The 21,983-nt window shown below is 42.6% G+C and overlaps 1 protein-coding gene across 5 annotated transcripts in view; it reads left to right on the top strand.

Moving 5' to 3' along the window:
• The window catches only part of SV2B (synaptic vesicle glycoprotein 2B), a 69,294-nt gene that overhangs the window by 13,340 nt on the left and 33,971 nt on the right, over positions 1 to 21,983 (top strand). Inside the window, exon 3 of one of the 5 annotated variants that reach the window (XM_032994253.2) lies at positions 17,113 to 17,280. The exons of the other annotated variants lie outside the window; for them this stretch is intronic. The gene's annotated coding sequence lies outside the window, so the exon portion shown is untranslated. The remainder of the gene's footprint in view (positions 1 to 17,112; positions 17,281 to 21,983) is intronic. 5 annotated transcript variants of the gene reach the window in all.

The raw sequence follows: 21,983 nt of genomic DNA, 5'->3' as shown, positions 1-21,983 counted from the left end.
TTAGTTGTGCGCAGGCAGGAGCCTCCTAAACTTTGTGGCTTGATGCGTTCATGACAGAGCACCAAAGGGGCAAGCCTTCATGTGACAAGCCACTCATCAGTGGGTACTAGAGGTTTCCAATCACTCCCCTGAGCTTTCAGATAACCTGGGTATTAGACTCACCCATGGAGGTCCCAAAATCACTAGTAACACCCTTCTGTGCCTTCATGGGTTTGTACAAAATTGCTTCTTTCCTGCATCTAGCCCCAGCGAGGATGCAGTGGTTTCAGTCTCTCAGTGGGCTGTGTGCTGCAGGGAATGTCACAGCAGGCAGAGCAGCAGGGCTTGGCCTGAGACACTCCGTCACTGAGCAGCCAGAGAAGGCACATTTGAGCTGGAAAAGAAAGTTCCCTTCATTGTGTTAGTGTCCAAAAGAGGTGTTCAAATCTTCTGTCCTGTGACTAAAGGAAAACTTTGGAAAAATCTCTCTGATCTGCTTGAGTATAAATACATCCAGAGAATAGTTATCCACTTGATTTTAACGTTGCTGTAATCTGCCCAGATGCTGGATAACCTGCCATCAAAGTACCGGGCTGCCCAGCAGGCAGACAGCCTGTCCAGCCTGGGGAAAAGGACAAGCTGGGTACAGAGCTGCTGGTCCCACTGGCCATTTAGAGGTTTGGGTAGAGAAAGGAGAGGCAGCGTTTCCATCCTTCCTGCAAGAGGAATTTAGTCCTTGCATTGAACAACATTTGTTTTAATATATAATCATCACTGAAAATTGGTTTCTGGTTGTTTTCATCCATAAATTCAGTCAAATCTGCCATAATTTTACTCAATGTTTCTAGAGTCTAATGGTAGCATCCCATGGTAGAGGAGACCTGTAGAAATGTCTGTGAGTAAATGTACAAGCAAAGCTTTGCTTACTCACTGTCTGAGTGAACTGGACAGTAAGTGCTAAATCTAACAAGGAATTTAGCAGGTAATTTTTTTCAGTGGTCAGGTAAAAGGGATCATGTTTATCTTTCTTGTTCAGACTAAGGTGGTATGTCTGCAGGAGAATTTGCTATTCACATTTTCATTATTCTTTAGAGCTAATTGAAACTTGATTTCAAAAATTACATTAATCGGTTCAGCTTATAGTAGCCATTGATCAATTCCTAAGTGTTTTTTAATGGTGTTACGTGACAATTGTTAATTGTACTTGATTAGAAGAACATAATCACAACAAGGCTGATGGAGGGATTCTTAGTTGAGCAAATCTGGATTAATCTACAGCCCTGAGGTTCTGATCCATAACATATTTGAAATAAAATTAAAATTCCAGACCGGTAATATTAGAATGGGATGTGTGTTCATGGTGAAAGTCATTTGATATAATTTTGGCATCTTTGTTCTTTCTGAGCATCTAGTGTAGCTGTTCAGTTTAAATTATTTTTTCCTAATTGTTATTAAAAAGTTATCTTTTCACTGGGAAGTATTCCACCTGGAAGAGTTCCAAAACAAAATATTTCCTTTGACATTTAAAAATCAAATTCTGAAACAGATTTTTATTCCTACTAGATTTAGATAAGCCATTTGATTAAAAACCATCCAGAATTTCCATCTCCAAACAATGTACTGTAAAATGCAAGACCTGATAGTAATTATTTAATTAACCATTGCTGATTTATTTTTCCTCATACCTGCTATGAAATAATATTATGATTTTGGCAGGCTTACAACATCTGAGACCATGTGGCTCAGCAGAATTGCGTGACGTATAAAGAGGAAAATGCAGTCTATTACATCTGTGATACACAGGTTTTCCCTCAAGTGGGAAATAATGCATGGTCTGCTAACCCCCAAAAGTTGCAATAAAGCTCCTCAAGTAAGCAGTTCAGCTCAGAACAGACGTTTCCCAGGGATCTTGATCTCCTGTGCATCTTCCTTGCCTGGGACTATTTGAATTAGAGGATTTTCCTTTTTTGATGCTTTCCTTTTGATGCTGTGAAGATAGCAGCCGGGGGATGTGGGATGAGGGCTCAGGACAGAAGCTGAGCCCTGCTGTGCATAACCTACTCCTACAGAGGCTGTGGCATCTGAATTACAAGAGAAAACCTTTGCCTTCTTCCAGTAAGTCTAGCTGTGTTCAGCTTCTTCCTGGCTTTCATTCCCCATTTCTTTCAGTTTAAAGCGCGTGGGAGGGACTCACTGTGGAGGGATCTCTCCTGGATGGGAAAGACTACTGCGGAGGGATGGCTGCAGGAGTGATGATGCAGGGCTTGGGGCCACCCACCCACAGACATCCACCTCCCTGCCGGGGAGCCGGTGGGTGCTTCAGTGGCCTTTCAAGAGCAGAAAAATGAGCAGCTCCTTGTCCTGCCTTTACAGCTGGCAGGGCGGTGGCAGCCAGTGGATCCTGACCCCGTGGGTGTACAGGGGATAATGGAGCTGCTTCCCTGATTAACTCTGGCAGCGGCTGCTGAGTTAATTAGTGGTTGAATATAGGATGCTGGCAAAATAGCATTACTAATTTGTCCACAAATGCAGCCTGGAGCTGAGTGGGTTTGGGGTGAATTTCATCCCCATCATTAGCAAAAATAATTTTCAAGATCTGTTTCAAAATGAGCGTTTTGAGCAGGAGGTGCTATAGCTGTTTCTACTATGAAATTCCATCATGAGTTTCAGTCCACATAAAATTTCAGTGCAGAGTCTTCCTACATGGCTTCATTTTGCATCCATCTGACCCTGTTTGCTCATATCTGGACTGCCTCGCCCTTGCCAGGGGAGGTCATTCAGGTTTCATCTTCCCACTAGGAAGGGGAATCTTGCTTGCTCCAAGTAAGGGAGATCAGGTTAAGCATGAGAAGCTCCTGAGAAGTGTCTAGAAATAATTCATTCACTGTGGCTGCAGAAGCAGAGGCTTGCTCTGAGCAGCCATGCATGGTTAATGTACATAAAGGCAGAGATCTCTCGGATCTAGCTCACATGCAAAGGACAGACGGGATCCACGAAGCCTTTAGTAATTTCACAGGGAGCAACAGTTTAGGTTTGCATGCACTCAGAGCATCCCAGCGAGCATGCCTGTCCTTGCATCTGGGAAAAAGTGGTTAACAAATGTTCATTACAATAGTAACCATTTAGCCATTGGCTTTTCTCCATGCTAAGATCTGTGCATCAACGACTCTTTGTTTCCTGCCAGTTCCAGGTAGACAGATGTTTTCTTTGGGGATGTTATGGAGACTGAAAGTGGTTTGGATCAGGATATTGTGTCTGTGCTGTGTCTGCTTTCATCAGATGCTCTTTCTAAAGGACATTGGAGATAACATCTTCTGAGTGGGTGATGGAAAAAGGGTGGAATGAAAATGGAGAAAGGGTGAAAATGGAGTTGCTTGCTCATTTACTGAAGATAGAGGAGCATTTTTATTTTATTTTCGGTGATGGCTGAGTCAAGTCTGTATATCAAAGTTTACTGAACAAGCCCTTTTTGCATCCTTACGCAAAACATTTCTTTCTTGGGGATGGAGCCAATTACCATGCATGTATTTACCCAGCTCTAGGAGCCTGCCTACCTCCTATCTATATTTCATGAATCTCGACACTCTCCGAGGCTTGCCGCACTCTGCTCTGCCTGCAGTGAAGGGCTCCTCAACTGCAAAAGCAACAATGACTCAAGAAAAACACAGAAACAGATGAAGCTCTCTGGATTTACCTCCCCTGGCTGCCTTGGCCTTATCCTCTTGAGGCTGGGTGGCATTTGGATGCTCTTTCAGAGCCTGCCAGCAGTCAGGCATACGCAGTAGCCACTGGCTGGTGCTGTCTACCTGCCATTGGGCTGACATAGAAAATAAGTTGTTCCCCACACCCTATGCAAGTTGGTAACCAATAACAGTACTAACCCCCCTCCTGCCATGCTCTGGTGTCTTTTCCATCTTTAATTCATAGAAGGGTTAAATCAAGGTCTCTTACATCTTCTGGCCCAGCTGTACAGTCAGCACGGGGCTCACGCTTACAGGATACTTCTCAGCAGTTTGTCTTTGATTTTCAACAAAGCCAGTGATGAAGTTTCTCTCTTTCCCCTCAAGGTCCTGTCCAGACGCCCCAGAAATATTGCTGTCAAGAAACTTTGTCAGAACTTCATCATCAGTTTGAATTTCAGGCTTTCACACCTGCTGCAAATGCCCCAGCACCTGGCCGAGCTGGTGGCCCATTCGGTGTGACTGAGAGTAGGTCAGCAGCAGTGCAGCACTCCAGCTCACTCCCCACTATACTGCCCATGCAAACGTGGCCTGCTCTGTCTGAGAAGTAGACAGGGTGGGTTTTTTTGACTCATTGACTGCTTAGAAACTTTCTTTTTATTCCCAGTTGAAATGTCTTTCTGGCCAGTTCGCATTCTTGTTCTTGCATTCACATTAGATCAGGAGCATTTTTTCATCCATTTTCTCTTCCACTGCTCTCAGCACAGCTGGCTCCAGCTGGACAGTCAATTTACACTATCCAGTGAAGCCAGTGGGTTAATGTAAAATGAAGCTCCCCATCTCTCTTAGGAAACATGCTCCTTCCCTCTGGTCAGAGAATATTCATTCATTTTAACATAACATTTTATTCTCAAAAGAACAAAGATCTGTTCTGGACAAATTATAAATGTTTGAGAAGCAAATGTTTCCTTTTGTCCATTTTCTCCGAAAATGACTGAATCTAATGCAAAATTCTGAATCCTTGGGGAAAACCTGCCAAATTTTGAAGAAAAACATTGACTGATATGAAGAAAAAGTTTATTAACATCTCTTTTTTCATAGAAAACTAGACTATTTTTTGACTCTTTCTCCCTGTTTTATCTGCCTGAATGAAACAAACAGAAACAAGGAGCAGAAAACACTTATTCAAGGTTATTCCTCTAGTTTCTAGTAGATTCTTCATTTGCTGCACTCTTTTATTCAGAATCATGTGGAAGGAACAATGTCTGATCCTATCAGCAGAGCTGTATTTTTAGAAGAGATGCAGAAAATAGATGTAAGGTGGTATTTCTTTAAATAATATGTGGGTTTTCCAATGGTGCTCCCCTTTTTTTCCTTATTTTGAATTTACTTTAGGATTGAAATACTGTGGATCTTGTGACTGTGCCTATGTGATTTCTTTATATTGCTTATATTGTGAAAAGAACAAATTACATATCAGAGTTTAATCTTCAGTCGTTGATAGTGCAGCCTGTTATTCTTCCAGCTGGGATCAAGCCAAAGGAATAATCATGTTTATCTTTGTAATGCATATCTCTGAAATCTGTAGTTCACATTGCTCTGGGATCCAAACCCAGGTGATTTCAATGACAGCTAATAACTGCTGTAATTAGGAACCTAATTAAATATCCTCTGATCTTACTCTTCTCAGAGTTGATCAGCTCAGGGGGTTGATTTGGATTCTCCATCTTTCTTTTCACATAGACTCAAACAACAAGTAAGGCATGGATTATTTTTATCATCTTTTGAAGTATTAGACACTGCTCATCAGCATCCCGGAGCTCAGGGATGAATAGACAAGTAGCATGAGCTGATGTGGCTAGTAAGTTCTTAGAAATTATATTGAAGGTGTTAAAAAAGAAAAAGCTAGAGAGCTAAAGAGCTAGAGAGGAGCCAGGAAAGCTTTGCCACCTTCCAGCAGAGAGTCAGCAGTGCTTCTACCATCTGCAGCAGCGCAGCAGGCGATTTGTCAGGTTAGTGTTAAAACGACTCTGAGAAGGATCTAATCTGTGGCTGGGGGCAGGTGCTGAGGGTGCTGTAGAGAAGGATCAGCAGTTTTGCCCTCACTTGGCAGTCAGGGTTACTCTACCAGAAGAATTCAGCGCTGTCCATGAGCCAAGGGAGCTCTCTGCGTGATGTCATGCTGCAGGGGAACCCCTTGATGCAGAGACCTGCGGGCAGCGCTTCCCTCCTGCAAAGCACAGGAGGGGAGAAGCTGAAAGAAAAGCCAGGTAAGATTTTGTTGCCTGGACTGTGGGTTCTGTGGGCTTGAACTGTCTCTTGGGGAGAGGTGGGAACACCAAATGAGCTGGGTAGAAGCGCGTGTCGATCTGGAGGATTGGTGCCATCACTGAGGCACCCTTGGGATTACAGTTGGCAAATATCAGGGATGAATTTGGGTTCATGAAGCCCCTCTGTCTTTTGTGATCCACTGTAGGGAGTAGTATGCTTGTGCTGGCCACCCATGTATGAACACAGGGGAGTTTCCCCAGACTTTGTAACAGTCAGACACATAACAGCAGACTGGGGACCTTTGGAGAGAAACATTTTCTCACTTTCCAACAAGTGAGGAGACTAATTTCTGAAAGAGCAAGTGGAGTTATTTCCCAGAGAAAATCCTTCTCATTTCACGGTAAAATTTCAGGGTATATTGCTTGCAAACAGGAAATGTCTGCAATCCTCTCAAGCCTGCATCAAACTTTGGTACTCCAAATTCAGGCACTATGAGGCTGGTGTTGAAGAGAGAACTGCAGAGCCTGGATCTCCAGTAGCCTCAGAAGGAGAGTCTTGATGAGGAGAGCTGGGCAGGTGACACTTGGGAAGCAGGTAAAGCTGCCATGTGCACTTTGTAGAGGAGGGACACTGCTTTTAGCCACCAACTTTTGAGAGGTATGGCTTTACTTAAAAACAAAAAAAAACACATAATGGGACAAGTGCCTCACCTGAAGGACGTTTTATGTGGCTTGGGTTAGTCTGGAGGTGTAGTGTGTGTTAGCCTGGTTTTTGCTCTAGCCTTGCAGAAAAAATATTGTATCTGGGTCAGGCTTGCACAGCTGTGCATGACAATCGAAAGCAGGGAGCTGTGAATATCCAGATGTTGTGTTGGGGAAGTTGTGCCACGTGGCCCATGAGTGCCCCTGCTAAGGGCCATGGGCCAGCCCCAGGGGAAAGTCTGGGCACCAGTGCTGCAAAGTGTGGAGGGTCTGGGCAGAACCCAGCCCTGGTCATGGTTTATTAGTAACTATGGAAGCCTTCACTATTTGAGGCATGTCCAACCCTTTGCTTCTCCCCAGGGAATCAAAAAAATGTATTTTATTTGGAAATAAAAGATCCTTCCACAGACCAGTTTTAAAACCCATCTCATCTGAATCACAGCAACAAACCCATTTACTGTTGAATAGAGTCAGGGACTGTTGAATAGAGTCAGGCAGCTCTTGGCCCTCATCCAGCACTAGGCTTAAAACATAACAGACACATCAATGCCTTTTGCTCACAGCTCTGTGCCCATCACTAGATCCACTTGTGGTTCTCCTGTGTACAGGAACTGCAGAGACTCGGAGCTCGTTCCGTGTTCATTACCTGGATTCCTCATATTTGCACCTTGCAGGAGAAAGCTAACAAGTGAATTTAGTGTTCAGGCAAAGCACCAGTTTTACAGCCCTGAAAACCAACCTCCTCTACAGCACAAGCATACCAATTTCCCCAAGCAACAGCCTTTTGGCTGCCCTTGTCCAACTGAGATACAACATTGCGTCTGTTCCCAAGCATCTCACAGCATATATGGGAGGTAGAAAGCACTCAGTCCTATTCCCAAAATAGGAAATAGAGGCAGAGAGAGCAGTTACACAGAGCCTTACAAAAATTCTGTTGCAGAGAAAGAGCTTCCTATATAAAATGTCTAAAATTTATATGTTAATCATGGGTCTATATTCCTCCTCTTACCATCACTTCCCTCCAGGGATCTCATGAAATCAAGAGGGGAACTGGTCAGCTCTTGCCCCTTCTGCTTAGCTTGCACTGATGGGATCTGTTACTGCAGGCTTGGCACTGTGGGCTTCAGCACTCTGGCTGCTTATTCCTGGGTAAGCAGAAAGATTTTGCAACCCCCAGCAGATTTTGTATTTGTCACTAAAGTGCCATCAGAAAGCAGTCTTTTCCCTAGCCAGTCTGGGTTAGATGAAAGGCTCGATATCCACGTGCCTCCCCAAGGCCATTCCTTGGCTCCCTGTCAAGTCAGTCTGATGTTACACTTTGATAAACAACTTTTGATTATCATCTCCTCCTTGCCACTTTCTTCACCTGAGATATTCTATCTTCCTTTCCCTGAAGAGGCACTAGCTTGATCTGCCTTGAAGTATTTGTTATCCCTTTGAAATTTGCCAGCTAATCCCCCTAGGCTTGTCATCTGGAGGACACCTGCTCTCATACTCCATTTCTTGCCTGCCTTCTCCTGTATATCATCCAGGATTCCTCTTTCTAGCAGAAGTCTTGAATTTATTTTATCTTACCTTTACTCAGGGTGTGATAGACTATACTCCTCTCTTCCCACTTCGGAGCAGAAGCCGTTTGCTCTGATAGCGCTATTTTCTGGTGTCATTTCTGTGTGAATAGTCCCAATGTAGCTGGGTCAAGGGAAATCCATTTCACAGCTTTCCTGTTACTACTACCCAGGATTTACCACTCAGAGAATCCTCTAGCCTGGGATCCCCTCTCTGACAGTGGGCACCAGCAAAAACACCCAAGAAACTCCTCAGTGGACAGTTACAGAATAGCCTACAGCAGGATAAAGTTGTCTTGATGTTTGCCTGATGTCTTGAAGAAGAACTTATTTCTCCCAGTAGAAAGAAAGGTTGTATAACTTAAATTAAACTCGTATTCTCCTTTCCCTTAAATATATCCAGTCCCCACTTTCAATGCTACCAAGGCCTTGTCTTTATTCCCAGGAGTCCCTTAGGTTGATGTGTAGGTAGGGATCTCCTTGTGCAGAATTTCAATCTCTTGCATTTCAGATTTCCTGAATGTCTGCTATTATAAGACTGCAAGTCCAACTCATTTACTGTTTTAGGACAGAGACACTGATTTTTAATTTTTCTTCCCTATTCCTTGGAAACAGAGACCACACAAGGGGTAAGGAAGGCAGATACTGTATGGAGACCCATTACCAAACCTGCTGGCCCATCATGCCTTCCTTTCAACCTGACACGGGGCTTGGGAGCATGCTGATCTGTCAGACACTTGGCCACCAGCACCATCTGCCAGCGGGTGACTTCACCCAGTCGCGAGGAGGTGTCTTGCAGAAGCATTGCCAACTGACTTGGGGTTGAAGGGAGGAATGAAAATAGAGCTCTGTGCAGTGGTGCAGGACATGATCTCTAAAGCTAGGTGGGGATGAATAGTATCAAAAGTAGGAGTAAGTGTGATCAACACATTTCAGGCTGCACTGGGCTGCAGATTCTGCCAAATTCAGGAGTTCCCCTACGAGTACTGGAGAAAACAGGAGCTAGAGGAAAGCCAGCACTCTCTGATCTTAATAATCTGCTCATCAGAATCCAGGTGGAGGGAATCTGCTGTGGGGAAGAGTTGGCAATAGGTGTACTCAAACCCCAAATCCTAGCAGGCAGTCCCTAGCATGGTTTTCAGGAATAGCTTTCCATGCTCTTTATGGCTTGTTGTGCCTGGCTCTGCAGCACACGGTGTAATGGCCAGATCTCCTAAATCTCAAGACTATCAAAATGACAGTCAAAAGAACAGGCAGTCAAAATGGTCCTGAGGAGCCTGGCAAGGTTTGATCTCGGCATGTCAGGACGTGGACTGGAAGCTGGGTAATAACACGATGACAGAGGAAATCTTCAGAAGGGGCCAAGTGTGGCTGCCCACCACAATCCCACAATATGCCTGCTGACAAGAAGAGCCATGCTCCAGCTGAGATTTAGAGAGGCATGAAGGGGGGAGGGTGTCCCAGTGCCAAATAACATTTTTGCAAGCAGGCTAAGGAGAAGCGGAGGCCAGCCGACTGTGTGGGAGCAGATAGCTACTGAAGAAACACAGCCCTGAGTCCTGTCTGTTGGTGACATGCACAAGGGCACATGGTGACAGCAGCACTGGCATACACTATGTCCCTGACACTCAGCAGGGAGGGAGATGCCAAGTTCCTCAATGCTTAAATCTTGCTAAAAGGCATATTATTCCATTAAACTCACTTCCAGGGAGACTGCAGCTGAAATTTCTGCTGTACAGTCAGTCCCTTGGAAGGCTTGAGCTGGGTCAAAGAGTCTGGGCTTTGGGAGGGGGTAGAGGGATTCCCCTCATTTCAGTGTATGCAGGAAGGAGCACCCTCAGACCAGGCACAGTGAGAACAGGTCCCAGGTCACGAGATACTTGCCCTCCCCACCGTGAATGCCAGAGCAGCCCCTTTGCATGGGGACACCAGAGTTTCAAGATCTCTCTCCGTTGCCTTTCCATAATTAGGGAGTTTGATGACTATTAGTGTCTTTAGCATGTCATCTTTGGGTAGAGCTGAAATAAGAGGAACGGAAGGACAGTTATGAAACAGGCTGGAAGTATTATTGATTCTGTTTAGAAACAGCACATTGGAGGCCATTCGCAGGAGGTTCTATCCTTGTGAGGATAATTTCAAAATCACAGTGGTTTTGGCAAGGACAATCTGAAGTCTAGAAAGTTGAACTTTTGAGCTCTTCATCAGTGGTTACAAGTTTCACTTTTCAGTTATGCATGTATTTTCCCTACACAATCTCTGACAGGTAGAGAAAGTAAGTTATTACAGCTCTTTTGCAGACAAAGAGCTAAACCCAAGAGTAACTGAATGTCTTCTCTAAAGTTAATCGAGCCATTTGTGGCATTACAGAAAGCTGTACAGAGTTCTTGATGCTCCCCAAGACATTAAGCCATCTTTCCTCTAACCAAACTTGTCTGAGTCCTGACCAATATCTGCACAGGCACTTATTTTTCAAACTGTTTTCTTACGCTTTTCATATTTTACAGAAGAATTACAGGTAAAGCATAAGTAGAAGTAGCCTGAATTCAACTCTCCTGGCATAAATTACGCTGACAGCAATTTGACTTTAACTCCCATCTGTACTGTCGCGCCCCTACCCACAAGCATGAGTCACACTGAGCAATAAATAATAGCTAAATCTTCCTTCTGCCCCGAAAGGTGATTTTGAGGATTTTCTCCCTGCGTATACATGAGCTATGGTGCTATAGCCTGATGATGTATTGTAGCTATTAATTTTGGGAAATGAAGCTTTTTCATCATTAATGTCTAACCCGAACACAGGAATTTATTAAGCTGTTTGGGAGGCAAATGCACAGCCTTCTCACCACTATGAAGTGGCATGCATAATATTGCTTTTTCTTTCTCCCTCCCTTTTACTGGCTCAAGGCAACACTGGTTTCTGAGATTGGGTACTCCAGCTACTGTTACACCTTCTCCTGTCCCTTTCTGACCTTCCCTCTCCCACTCCCTGACTTATCCTACTTCCTTTGCTATATCTCATGCTCTGCTGTAGTTTTCTCTCATTCTTTGGCTCCTGCAGTATCTGCTCCTTGTTTCAGTGGTTTCCTCCTCTCCTCCTCTTCCTCTCCAACAGAGGCATGAACATAATTTCAGAAGGCTGTGAGACAGATGACCCATGGAACAACTGAGAACCATATGACTTGGGGCTGTGAAGATACTGGCCAAGCTTAAGGCTTTGCATAAATGAGCTGCTCTTGCAAAGAGCTAACCTAAAAACTCCTGCAGGAAAAAGAAAGGAATATGGGATGCCTGGGAAAAAAACACTGCCAAGCAACCCACCTTTCCATAATGTTAGGGGGCCCACTACATATGCTCAAATTAGCTCTACTCTTCTGCTGTATAGTTCAAAAAAACTGCCGGGGGATCTTTTGAGTTGAAAATCTCCATATGGGTATAAAACAGTATAAATGTAGTGTTGCTATATCTGAGGTCTTATGTTACTGTTAAGTCAGTGCCAACATATTCCAGGCCCCATGGCAATTTTAGTTTGTGCATCTAGTCAATGAAAAAAAAAAAATCTATTTTTGTGATTTTCTGCAAGATGCTTGTTTCAAAAGCAGGTTCTTCAAAGATCTGGGAATTTGAGATATTCAAAGTGTAGCTTCCCAGCTAAGGCTTTGCACATTGCCTTCTTATGGAAGAAAACATAATTTTGTGGTTTTATTTTGTTTGTGCTGCAGTGATACATATGATTCAAATAGTGAATTTGATAACTAGACAATGGACTCTGTTGAATGATCATGGATGCTACAAAGTTCAGATCTCCTCAGTAGTGTTTCATATCCAAAAAATGGTCAAACTAATCAAAATGCTATGAAAATGAATGGAGCAAAAGCAATTACTCCACTATTTTCCCTGCTACATAACCTTGAAAGGGGTCTCAGAGTGAATATCTCTTTAATCCTGCTGCTGCTTGCACTTGTATTTCTCCACAGACAAGGTGCATAATGAACAGTGCATTTGCAATTTTGAAAGCTCTTGTGGCCACAAAATAATTGTATTGGAGGGTTTACACAAAAAAAGAAAGAAGCTGAATTTAGTTTGAGAACCATCCCTCTTATCTGATCTCAATCTTAGCATCATAATAACTGTGCTCCTCAGACTTGATTGTTGAGCAGCCCCGAAGGCAAACATAAGTATCAAACCTATTAAAGAGCACAATGGAAGCATAAGGTTGGCTGCAACTGTGACAGGCTGCAGCATGAGGGTTTTCTTGGAATGATCCTGAATTCTGGCATGGTCAGTGCCGTGGTACACTTCACTGGAGCTGGCAAGCAACTGTCTCTAAAGACTGATGCCTGAGCATCCCAGGCTGGGAGAGAGCTGTTCCCAATAGCAGGAACAGTTCGCTACAGGGAGATCTCTCAGCCTATGGAAATGTCTCTGCTAGAACCCTTTAACATGCTCCTATACCATGGTGGAAATCAGGAGACAACAACCCTGCATAGGCTGCTGTGAGGTGCATTAAATTATTTGTCCTGTCTCCAGTTCGTGGGGAGGTTTGTTGGTTCCATCAGCAATGAGAAGGTGATCATGCAAAATATCTGACAGTGCTTTTCACTACCTGAAACACTGCAATCATTGTGCACTTGAGATAAGAGATGATGAGACACTGCATCCTGGCCACAGCAGTGTGGTAACTCTGGGCAAAGAGTGATTTTGTGACACAACACACTGAAGGCATCTTGACTGCTTGGAGCCAAAGGAGGTGGGGGGCTTCAGGCAGGCAGAAAAGAGGGAAGGACCAGAGCAGGGAGCGCTGGGGTGCGGGGGGAACTGACACAGCAGACCTCAACGCTGCTCTATTAGCTAGAGGCAGGAGAAAGAATGAGGTTATTAAATAAAGATACTTGCTCAAATAGAATCCATTCTGAAAGAAAGCCGTATTTGGAAATCACTCAGGGTTGCATCTGCTTTCATGACTCTGTTGCTGGAGCAAATCTATTCATCACAGCCATGCATTAATGAATTAGTTAATTAAGTGGTTCATTATTTAATAACACAGGTTGCAAGTGTGATGAAATAAAAGTCCCCTTTGTAGCTAGAGGCCCATCTTTGCCAATAAGCTAAGCAAGTTCATAGTTAATCAGGAGTGTTTGCTGTCTGACACAGGCAGAATTTGCTGAATTGCAGGCAGTTTATTTCCAAGGTTATTGCTTACACGCATCTCTGGGAGCTTGTCAGAGCCTCCAAACCCAGTAAGGTTAGACCTAATAAGCTGTCCAAGGGCAAACACACCTAGAAATGCTTAAACTCATTAAAGGGCACCAGGGTACTGTTTTTTTTTTTTTTTCCTGAAGCAACACTAAATTATCTGTTAGTTTATACCACCAGGTGCAGTGCTGATAGAGGTTGGTTTATTAATAGTCAGTAAAGCCTTGAAAACTCTAGCTCTCTATGATATTTAAAAAGACAAGGACATAACAAACATGCACTGGATGTTTGGCACTGATATGGCTTCCCCAGGTGATCTTGAAAAAGCCTCTTGATTTACATCTACATTGGGAGATCTGAGTAATCCTTGGTATCCAGGTCAGGGTTTGTGCCTCAGCTCCACATTAGGAAGAGGCTTGTGGGGCAGCAATGCTCACCCGTATCTCAGTCATCAAAGATAGCTGGGTGTGAAGGTTGGAAGGAGGCCTTAGCTTGCTGGTCTAAGGTGTGCCAGCAGTATGGGACACGGCGCACAGCATTTCTGTTCCAATGCTCAGATGAAATTATAGTCTCTCTCTGTCTTGAATCATGATGAGCAAAACAAACTTAAGAAGTGTTCCCAGCCTTTCATGGGAGCTGTAAGCACTGTGGGCTGCTTAGGTACTATGATAATGGAAGAGAAGGAGAAGAAGAAATAGGAAAAGTTTAGACACCATGAGTATTTTCCCAGCTAAAAGATTGCTAATCTCAATAAAATGGCCAAATTCCAGTTCAGGCATATGTATTTCTAAGTTTTCTTCGGGTTAATTATCATCTCCACAAAACTCTAGCACTTGGAACCAGACACTCGTCTCCCACTAGTCGTCCTGCTGTGATTCTCCCCCATCCTCCATGGTTTTGTTCTTTTCCCCTTCACCACCTCCCTTCTGACTAAGCTCTTAACTGATTTCTCCCTGCTTTTGCTTCTTGAAGCAAGTCTGTTCATTATTTATTAGCTACCATACTCTTATACCATCTGTCTCAACTCATTATGCATATTCAGCTTGTCAAATTGACCTTTTATGGCCTTTCTCTGGAATCCTAATGTGTAGTCTGTCCCTCCTTATATAGCTTTGTGCTGCTAAACCGTTTCTTTCCAATTCCTACTGTTAAACATTCCTCTCTATTTCGCGAACACCCAACATGCTAGTCTGTGTCCTTAACTTCAGAAAAGCTGTTTATCCTGCTTGACTGATGCTTGTTCCTTGTTTCATCTGCTACACATTCAATGTGCCAGCTTGCTGCAGCACATACTGTCTTAGATGTGACCTTTAAAGCATCTGCACCAACAGAATATCAGGCTTTAAGATATAATCTCCCTTTAAGAATCTGAGGGACTTTCTGTCCCTTAGTTCATAACATAACATAGTGGATTACAAGTTAAATTCAGCCACTTTACTGTGAAAGTCACCACCACAAAAGACAATGACATTTTAGTGCCCAATATGCTGGAAACTAGAAATCTCCCCCAGTGCACTTGGGGTGGGTTAGTATGAAAAAGTGTAATGGCATTAGAGCAGTACAGCCAGATTCTTACTTAATGTAAATCATAGCTCAGTCAAACACAACTGAACTATTCATGTTCATACCATGTCCAGCTCTGCTATAGTAGATGCCTCATCTTTAAACATTATAGCTTCTTTCTGCAGAAAAATGTGTTACCTTTAGCAAAGTGATGCAGGAGTTTAGGACCAAATTACACAGTAGGTATTTTGACACGGTGTAACAAAACATAAACAGTATGCAGCTACACAGAAATGCGTAAAACCCACCACAGATCAATAGAGATTATCCAGAAACTGTGAGACGTCGTAAATTCAATAGACTCTGTAGCAGAGAATTTTGAACTGAAATGCCTTCTCTGTTAAATAATTAATCCGTTCTGCTGGTAACGTACTAAATTGCTTCAGCTCTGTTTTTCCTGCATTTTTCAATATACCAGGGCTGCATCTGCACCACTCTTCTTCCAATCTGCATCATGAGAAAAGAGAATAAATGAGTCCTGTCCCAGAGACCCTAGAAGCATCTTAGAACAAATCAATGATTTTTACACCAAACAGAGGACTTTTACCCTATACGTCCTACCTGTGCTGCAGGGGAGCAATCATTAGGTGCCATCTTTACTGCTGAAAGCTAGTTCTTTGTACCAGGTGATTTCAAGTCAATGACTTTCAAATATCTTGCTCTTCTTTTCACTCAGAGCTACTAATGCAGAATCTCTGGCACAGTGAGTTTGCTTAATAAGCTCCATGGAGAGTTTTTGAACCTGTGTTACATATCTATCAAATAATTGCTTAATAATAAAAAAAGTCTCAGGAGAAACTTGTTTTATCCTTAGTTTTCACTTAATGCAGCACTCTCCTTTAAAGCCACAGAAGACACCTCTTTATCCAGAGTTCAAAGCAAACTCTTTTTAAGGCAGGCCCTGCTACAGACTTTGATTTTTAAATCTCTTGTCCGGGTCCCGTTAGCCTGATGTAAGCATTTTCAGCCACAGGTGATTGTTGTAGACATTACCACAACTTTACACCTAAAAAAACACATATTGGTATGCCCACACAGATAATCATGGTGTCTTTGGTGGTGATCTAACTCCATTTGGCTTCTAGCTACCATGTCACTGATTAATAACATTAGAAAATTCACACACCTGCTTTGTTTTTTCTGAAAAGGAACAGAAAAGAGACCCAAGAAATTAACATCTGGAGCTGACATTCCTCCAGTTGCAAGGGGTTTCCAACCCAAGACTCTGATATAGTCCTCCCTGAAGAGTGCTTGATGACCCTGGTTTCTTTTGGACATTAATTGCAAGGACAAATTTTTCTTCCAGTCTTGTGAGACTGGACAGGGAATGAAAGGAATCAGAAGGATTTTTTCCCCTAGTGGTGTATATAACACTCCCTTACCTGTCTACAATTGTCTACTAACTTGCATCCCAAGAGCAGACCTGTATTTCCAAAGAAGACACCAGGTCTTCAGCTAATTAAATCACACTCATTCACAGGCCAGCGTTCAGATTTGAGAACATCCTACTGGAAATTCCCCAGGGACTCATTTCCCATCACCACCATCCGACTAGGATATTTGATGGAAAGGCAAAGTAAGGAAAGTAACTACTGAAGACCTGCAAGAGCTGTGACCTATTTTAATACAATCGCCCCTGTAAATAGCTGTCAATTTTATTTCTCTTTTTTTCTTTTTTTTCTTTTTTTTTTTTTTTTTTGACTAAGTGATGTTCCCCACAGCCAACTTCTTCCTAAAGTGTTTCTGAGTCCTATGCCCTGAGACTTTTCTCCTGTCTGTTTATTATTTTGGTAGTGGAATAAAGTTGCAAAAAGTCAAGCAAGAATTAGAAAGGATTAGCACTGAGCTCTGACAGAGATGGTCTGAGATGGGTTTATAATCCTTAGATACGAAGGCGAGAGCTGCTGTTATTACTAAGCAGTAAGTGTCATTTTTTTCCCTATAGTGTGTGGATCAGTAATATGTCAGGGCTTCCATACTTCCCTGGCCACTTCCTCCTTTATTTTGAGTGCAATTTGAACCATTAATCCCTGTCCTTGCTCCTTGACTTCTGAATTCACTTGGTTTCTACCTCTCTGCATTAGAAGCCCCCTCATTTCCTTTTCCTAACTTCAATCCTATATATATTGTCTCCAGATCTTACCACTTTTCCCTCCACAGGATCCTTGCCAAGAACCCATCCTTGCCATCTGTCCAGTAAAATGATGATACTGCTCAGCTCTTCTGGATGTTGAATTGTGTGGCTGCAGCAGTAATGTTAATGTTAGCAAAAAAAGAATAATCAGAGCCCTGTGGATGAAAAGCCCTTCTCTGCCTCACAGCACAGAGGTCAGATACTTTTTGTCATATGTATATAACTAGCAGAATTACTTTTCCAATATTATATTTCTCTATACTGCCTTCTTAAAGATGCACCTGAGATAATATTATATCCATTAGAATAAAATCAGAGAGTTTCTGATGTAATTTTTATTGATAAGAAAACGACAGTTTTTCAAAACCTGAATTTTTTAGGGGAAAAGAATTCCTTCTAAACAAATGTTTCTAATAAAAAATGGATCAAGCAGCTAACATGTTGGCGTTTCTTAAACTAAATGTTTGTTTTTCAGTTTGAAAGAACTCTCCGTGCACCTTTTTTTTTTTTTTTTAATTTTGTGCCAAAAAGACAACCGTTTACAGTATAAGATAAAACTTTTTAATAGATCTGATCTGAAGGGATTATTTTTGTGAATTCTGAGGTTGCAGATTAATTTTTTAGATTTTTTAATTATTATTATTATTATTTATGCTAGTTCATAAGAGGGGAAGTTTCACAATTCTCCTGAGAGAAAATACCAGTTCTCTTTGTTAAAGAAATAATACAAAAAAAAAAAAAAAGGTGGGCTGCAAGAGTTCAGTGAAAACCTGAAAAAGACTCTGGGCAAAGCACACACTTTTCCTGGGCCTCGGCTGTGAAGCAGGGAGCACATGGACCTCTTTTCTCCAATTTCTGGTTTATTTAGGCTTTTGGGGGCACAAGTTGCCATCTATTCATATAGCCACAGCTGCAAAGCTTTTGAGCAACCGATCCGCAATTCACACCAGAGGAGGGCTGTGCTGCTCCAATGCGCAGTCTGGAGGGACACAAAAATGCTAAGAAGCCAAGGGACAGACCCAAGGATGCTCAGCCCACAGCACAGATCTGTGTCCCAGGCACTGCAACACTTCACCTCCATCTAGCAACACGGTGATCAGACGTTGCTACAGTACTCAGTCTGTCTAATAATATTTCTGTAATTTCTGGCTGCCTGAAATCCAGGATACTGCTCCCCTGGGAGCTGTGAGTCGTTAAGCATCTCAAAAACATGGTCCTTTCTGTGTACAAATGGATCCATCAATTGCATCTTCGTTAAGAGTCTGAGACTGGAACTTCTCAAAAACCTATCTGCACAATTTTCTTTCTCCTTTCAGAGAGGAAAATTTCCCTTCAGAATTTTTTTTACAGTCAGCTTTGTGACTGCAGAGTGTCCTTATGGTCACTGTAGGATCTGGGCACCTTCCCATTGCTGCCAGCAGAAAGCAGCTCTGGGGGTGAGGATGTTTTGCTAGAGGAGTTGTCCTTTGGGCTGAATATTAAACTGCTCTGCCATCTGTTTTGCAGGGATTATTCTGGTGAATGCTAAAGGTTGCTTAAAAGCATTTTTATAGTGTCCTCATACTGCTCCTTATCCTTAGCATGCATATAACCTCTCTCTTCAGCTGTTGACTTTGACAGTTTTCCCGTTCTGAGCAGGCAAAGAGAAGGATCTGGGTGTCAGCTCCTACCCTTGGCTCTCTCCCCACTGCATACATGTGTGCACCCGCAGCTCCCTTCGGCTACAGCTCCCACAAAGCAACAGCCTTACTCTTTGCTGTTCCAGAAACTCCATCATACCTCAAGGTTCAATATATGTCATAAGAAACCGCCTTTCTATGACTATCCTTCTCACTAATTTGCTATAAGTTCTGTTCTCTGATAGAGCTCATCTCTCTAACAAGTCCTGGACTCTCTTTATTTAGTGCCAGGTACAGGAAACTCACCCTTCTCTGCATCCCCTCCAAGCTCTGCTGCCCTTCAGCCCACAGTTTATCACATGAGCATGCCAGGCATCTCCCTTATATGCTCTTTCACAGGGGCTAGTGCAGGTGTTAAGCTGCCCTTCTTAAATGTCCCTTTTTCTGGAGTAGATACCATTTCTATTTAGGAATATATCCAAGACTTTAGGTTACTGTTTTAAGTTGCAGAGCTCAAATGACTTAATTCCTGGCTAAGTATGCAACATCTGAGCTGACTAAAGAGCTAAGGAGTGCAAGAAAGCTGCAAGGTGAGTAGTGCGTGTTAAAGAGTTGCTGTTAAATAAATTAGAGCGTGCAAGATACAGGACTAAGTGATGGATGCTTGCTAGCATCAGGATAACTGATGAGATAGACTGTTGAGGAAATAAGTTTAAGGTAAATAGGAAGCAGACTACAGAGGAAAAGCTAGAGGGCAAAAATTACTTAGAGGGGAAGAAAAAACAAGATAACGTATTGAGAAACAAGTGCTGTGCTATGAAGAATTACAAGAGAGGAAATGAACTGTATTCCCAGGTACTTCAGGATTTTGTGACCAAAGATCAGTTTAGCAGGTTACTTTGGGGAGACACAGAATGAGACTTTCCTGCCTCTGCCCCTCCCTCCCCTACAGACACTGCCTTATGGAGCCTTGCGTTTGTTGCGTGTTTAAACCTCACTTGCATGTCTCAGAAAGGTAGTTGTCAGTTTAAAAGGGCCCAAGGTTGCATTAGGCTTGACATGATGTGTGTATTTGTCTCAGACTCTCATGCATCACTGTGAAGGGTAACTATAGCAATCCAAGCCTGCAATCTTTATGAGAAGTCATGATTTCACATCTAAATGTTAAATGGGGCTGCTAATATGAGGGAGTGCATCTCAGCTTGAGTGAAAGGGTGCTAAAGAGTCAGGTCTAGAGTGAATCAGCCTGTGTGATGTGGCAACGGAAGGAAACAAGTGGTGTGAAGTATCAAAGTCAAGCATTCAAGAGGCCTAAGTTACAGCCTGCCTCTGAGCACTGCTCCTTCTCCTAGCGTGATCCCAGAAAATATCCGTTCTATAAACTGAGTGGGAACCCACTGACTACTCTTTGCCATGACCTTTTTCCTGAATTACATGTTTTTTCTGAATTATATGTCTGATCACAGGTGGCTGTCACTCATCTATGAGACTTGTCAGCTCATCTAATTATTTCCTACACTGCCCAAGATGTAAGTGATCCCATATGGTAAATAACAATCTTTGTGTATCAGTGAAAGAGCACGGATGCTTCAATAGGTCTTTTCTAAGTTTGTGAACTTCTTTGGTTCTGCTATAGTAGGAAGCAAACTGCCCAGCTCCCAGCCTTGATGGCTTTTTAATAGAGAACGACAAGATTTCCAGTGCTTGGTCTTCAAGAACATACTTTTACCTTTTTAAAAAGTAGGTGTAAGGCTAAGGGTAGGGTCTGTGGAGACCTGGAATCTGATCAGTTCTGTTAATGATCATTAGTGTTGTTATTCCTTCATTTCCTAAGATGAGTTTTCAATCCACTTCTGTAGCAACCAGAAAGGGACAAATATGATGAGGTCACTGCACTTCCTGCTCTGACATTTGAGGTTGCTTTGAAACATAACCTGCCAACACATGATATTGAAAGACTTCCAAAACAAGGCCTAATGCTCGTTAGCACATATTTTTCTTTTTTTTTTTTTTTTTAAAAAAAAAAAGGCTCTTTTTCCTATTTTTCGAAAGTAAATATGTCTCTGTGGAACTACATTTTTACTCTCTTGGAGAACATATTGTTCAGTCATGACACAAATCTTTGTGTAATCAAGAAAGTTACTTTAAGACTGTGAGGTTCTGAGACTCAAAAGTATTCCTGGATTTTTTAACCATTAGTGGTGACACTCCAGCATTGAAAAACCCACTTAACTGTAAAACCCACTTAAGTGGTTCTGATGGCTGTCAGATGTATGAACTCCCCTGCACATTAACATTTCTATTGTGAATGAAAATAATTTATTGCTACCTGCACTGTAGTCTCATGAGATTTCTAACTTGGTCAGAATGCTTCTGGGATTTTTTTTTATTTTTTTTATTTTTTTTACTTTATTGATTGCTCTTTTTCAGCCCTGGAAGAATGTCTTGCTGATTTTTTAACTTCATGTAAAATGTATTGTGTGTTTCAACATAAAGAAAAGGAAGAGGAAACACATTGAATGAAGTGAAAAATGGCAGAGGGATCAGAGAAAGGAAGATGCTCTGGCAGGGCCTGCAGAGGCCATGTCTTAATAATGGCCTGTAAATCTATAGGTAGCTAAACAGAAATGCAGGAGAAGCTTTTATGAAGTTTCTTGGAGCAGCTCACATGAACAGCATAGGCAAGGCATGGCCATGACTCCATGCAGAGAAGTCAAGCCTCTGCTCTTTCCTTATCCTGAACATTTGGGCTGCCAAATAATCGTAGCATTTGCAGAAGGAGCAATGCCCTTCTGAGAATTTTGTGAGAGAGCTTCTACTGAATTTCTCTGCTGAAGTAATTTTAGATCCTTGTTGTTTAAACCCATATTGTCTGCCAAATAAGATCCCGGAGTGCAGGGGTAGCGCTGTTATTTAGAGTGTGTGCATTTGTGTACACTTCTATAGGTCAACCGACTGTAGGTAATAACGCCTACACATATACAGACATGTGCCTGCCCGTGTCATTTCATAGCTCGTTTAGACTTTATTTAAGCAAATAGCTCAAAGCTTAAAGGAAAGTCCACATTTTGTACATACCTACACTGTGCTGGCTCCTCTAGCGTGACTCTACTCAGTTTCCCATGTGAGTCTCCTTTCAAACTCCTTGTCTACAGCTGTGTGCAGCAACAAACGCAGGAGAACACTGGGGAGCCAGCTGGCCTAAACCCGCTTGAAAAATAATGGAAATCAGGTGTCCAAAATGAGAATATGTTTAGATGTGACTTGGCTTCCCTTGG

Source organism: Tyto alba, unplaced genomic scaffold, assembly GCF_018691265.1.
Source record: "Tyto alba isolate M040663 unplaced genomic scaffold, T.alba_DEE_v4.0 Super-Scaffold_41, whole genome shotgun sequence".
Classification (NCBI taxonomy): Eukaryota; Metazoa; Chordata; class Aves; order Strigiformes; family Tytonidae; genus Tyto; species Tyto alba.
Note: the sequence above shows the minus strand (reverse complement) of the source record. Positions and strands in the feature narration are given on the sequence as shown.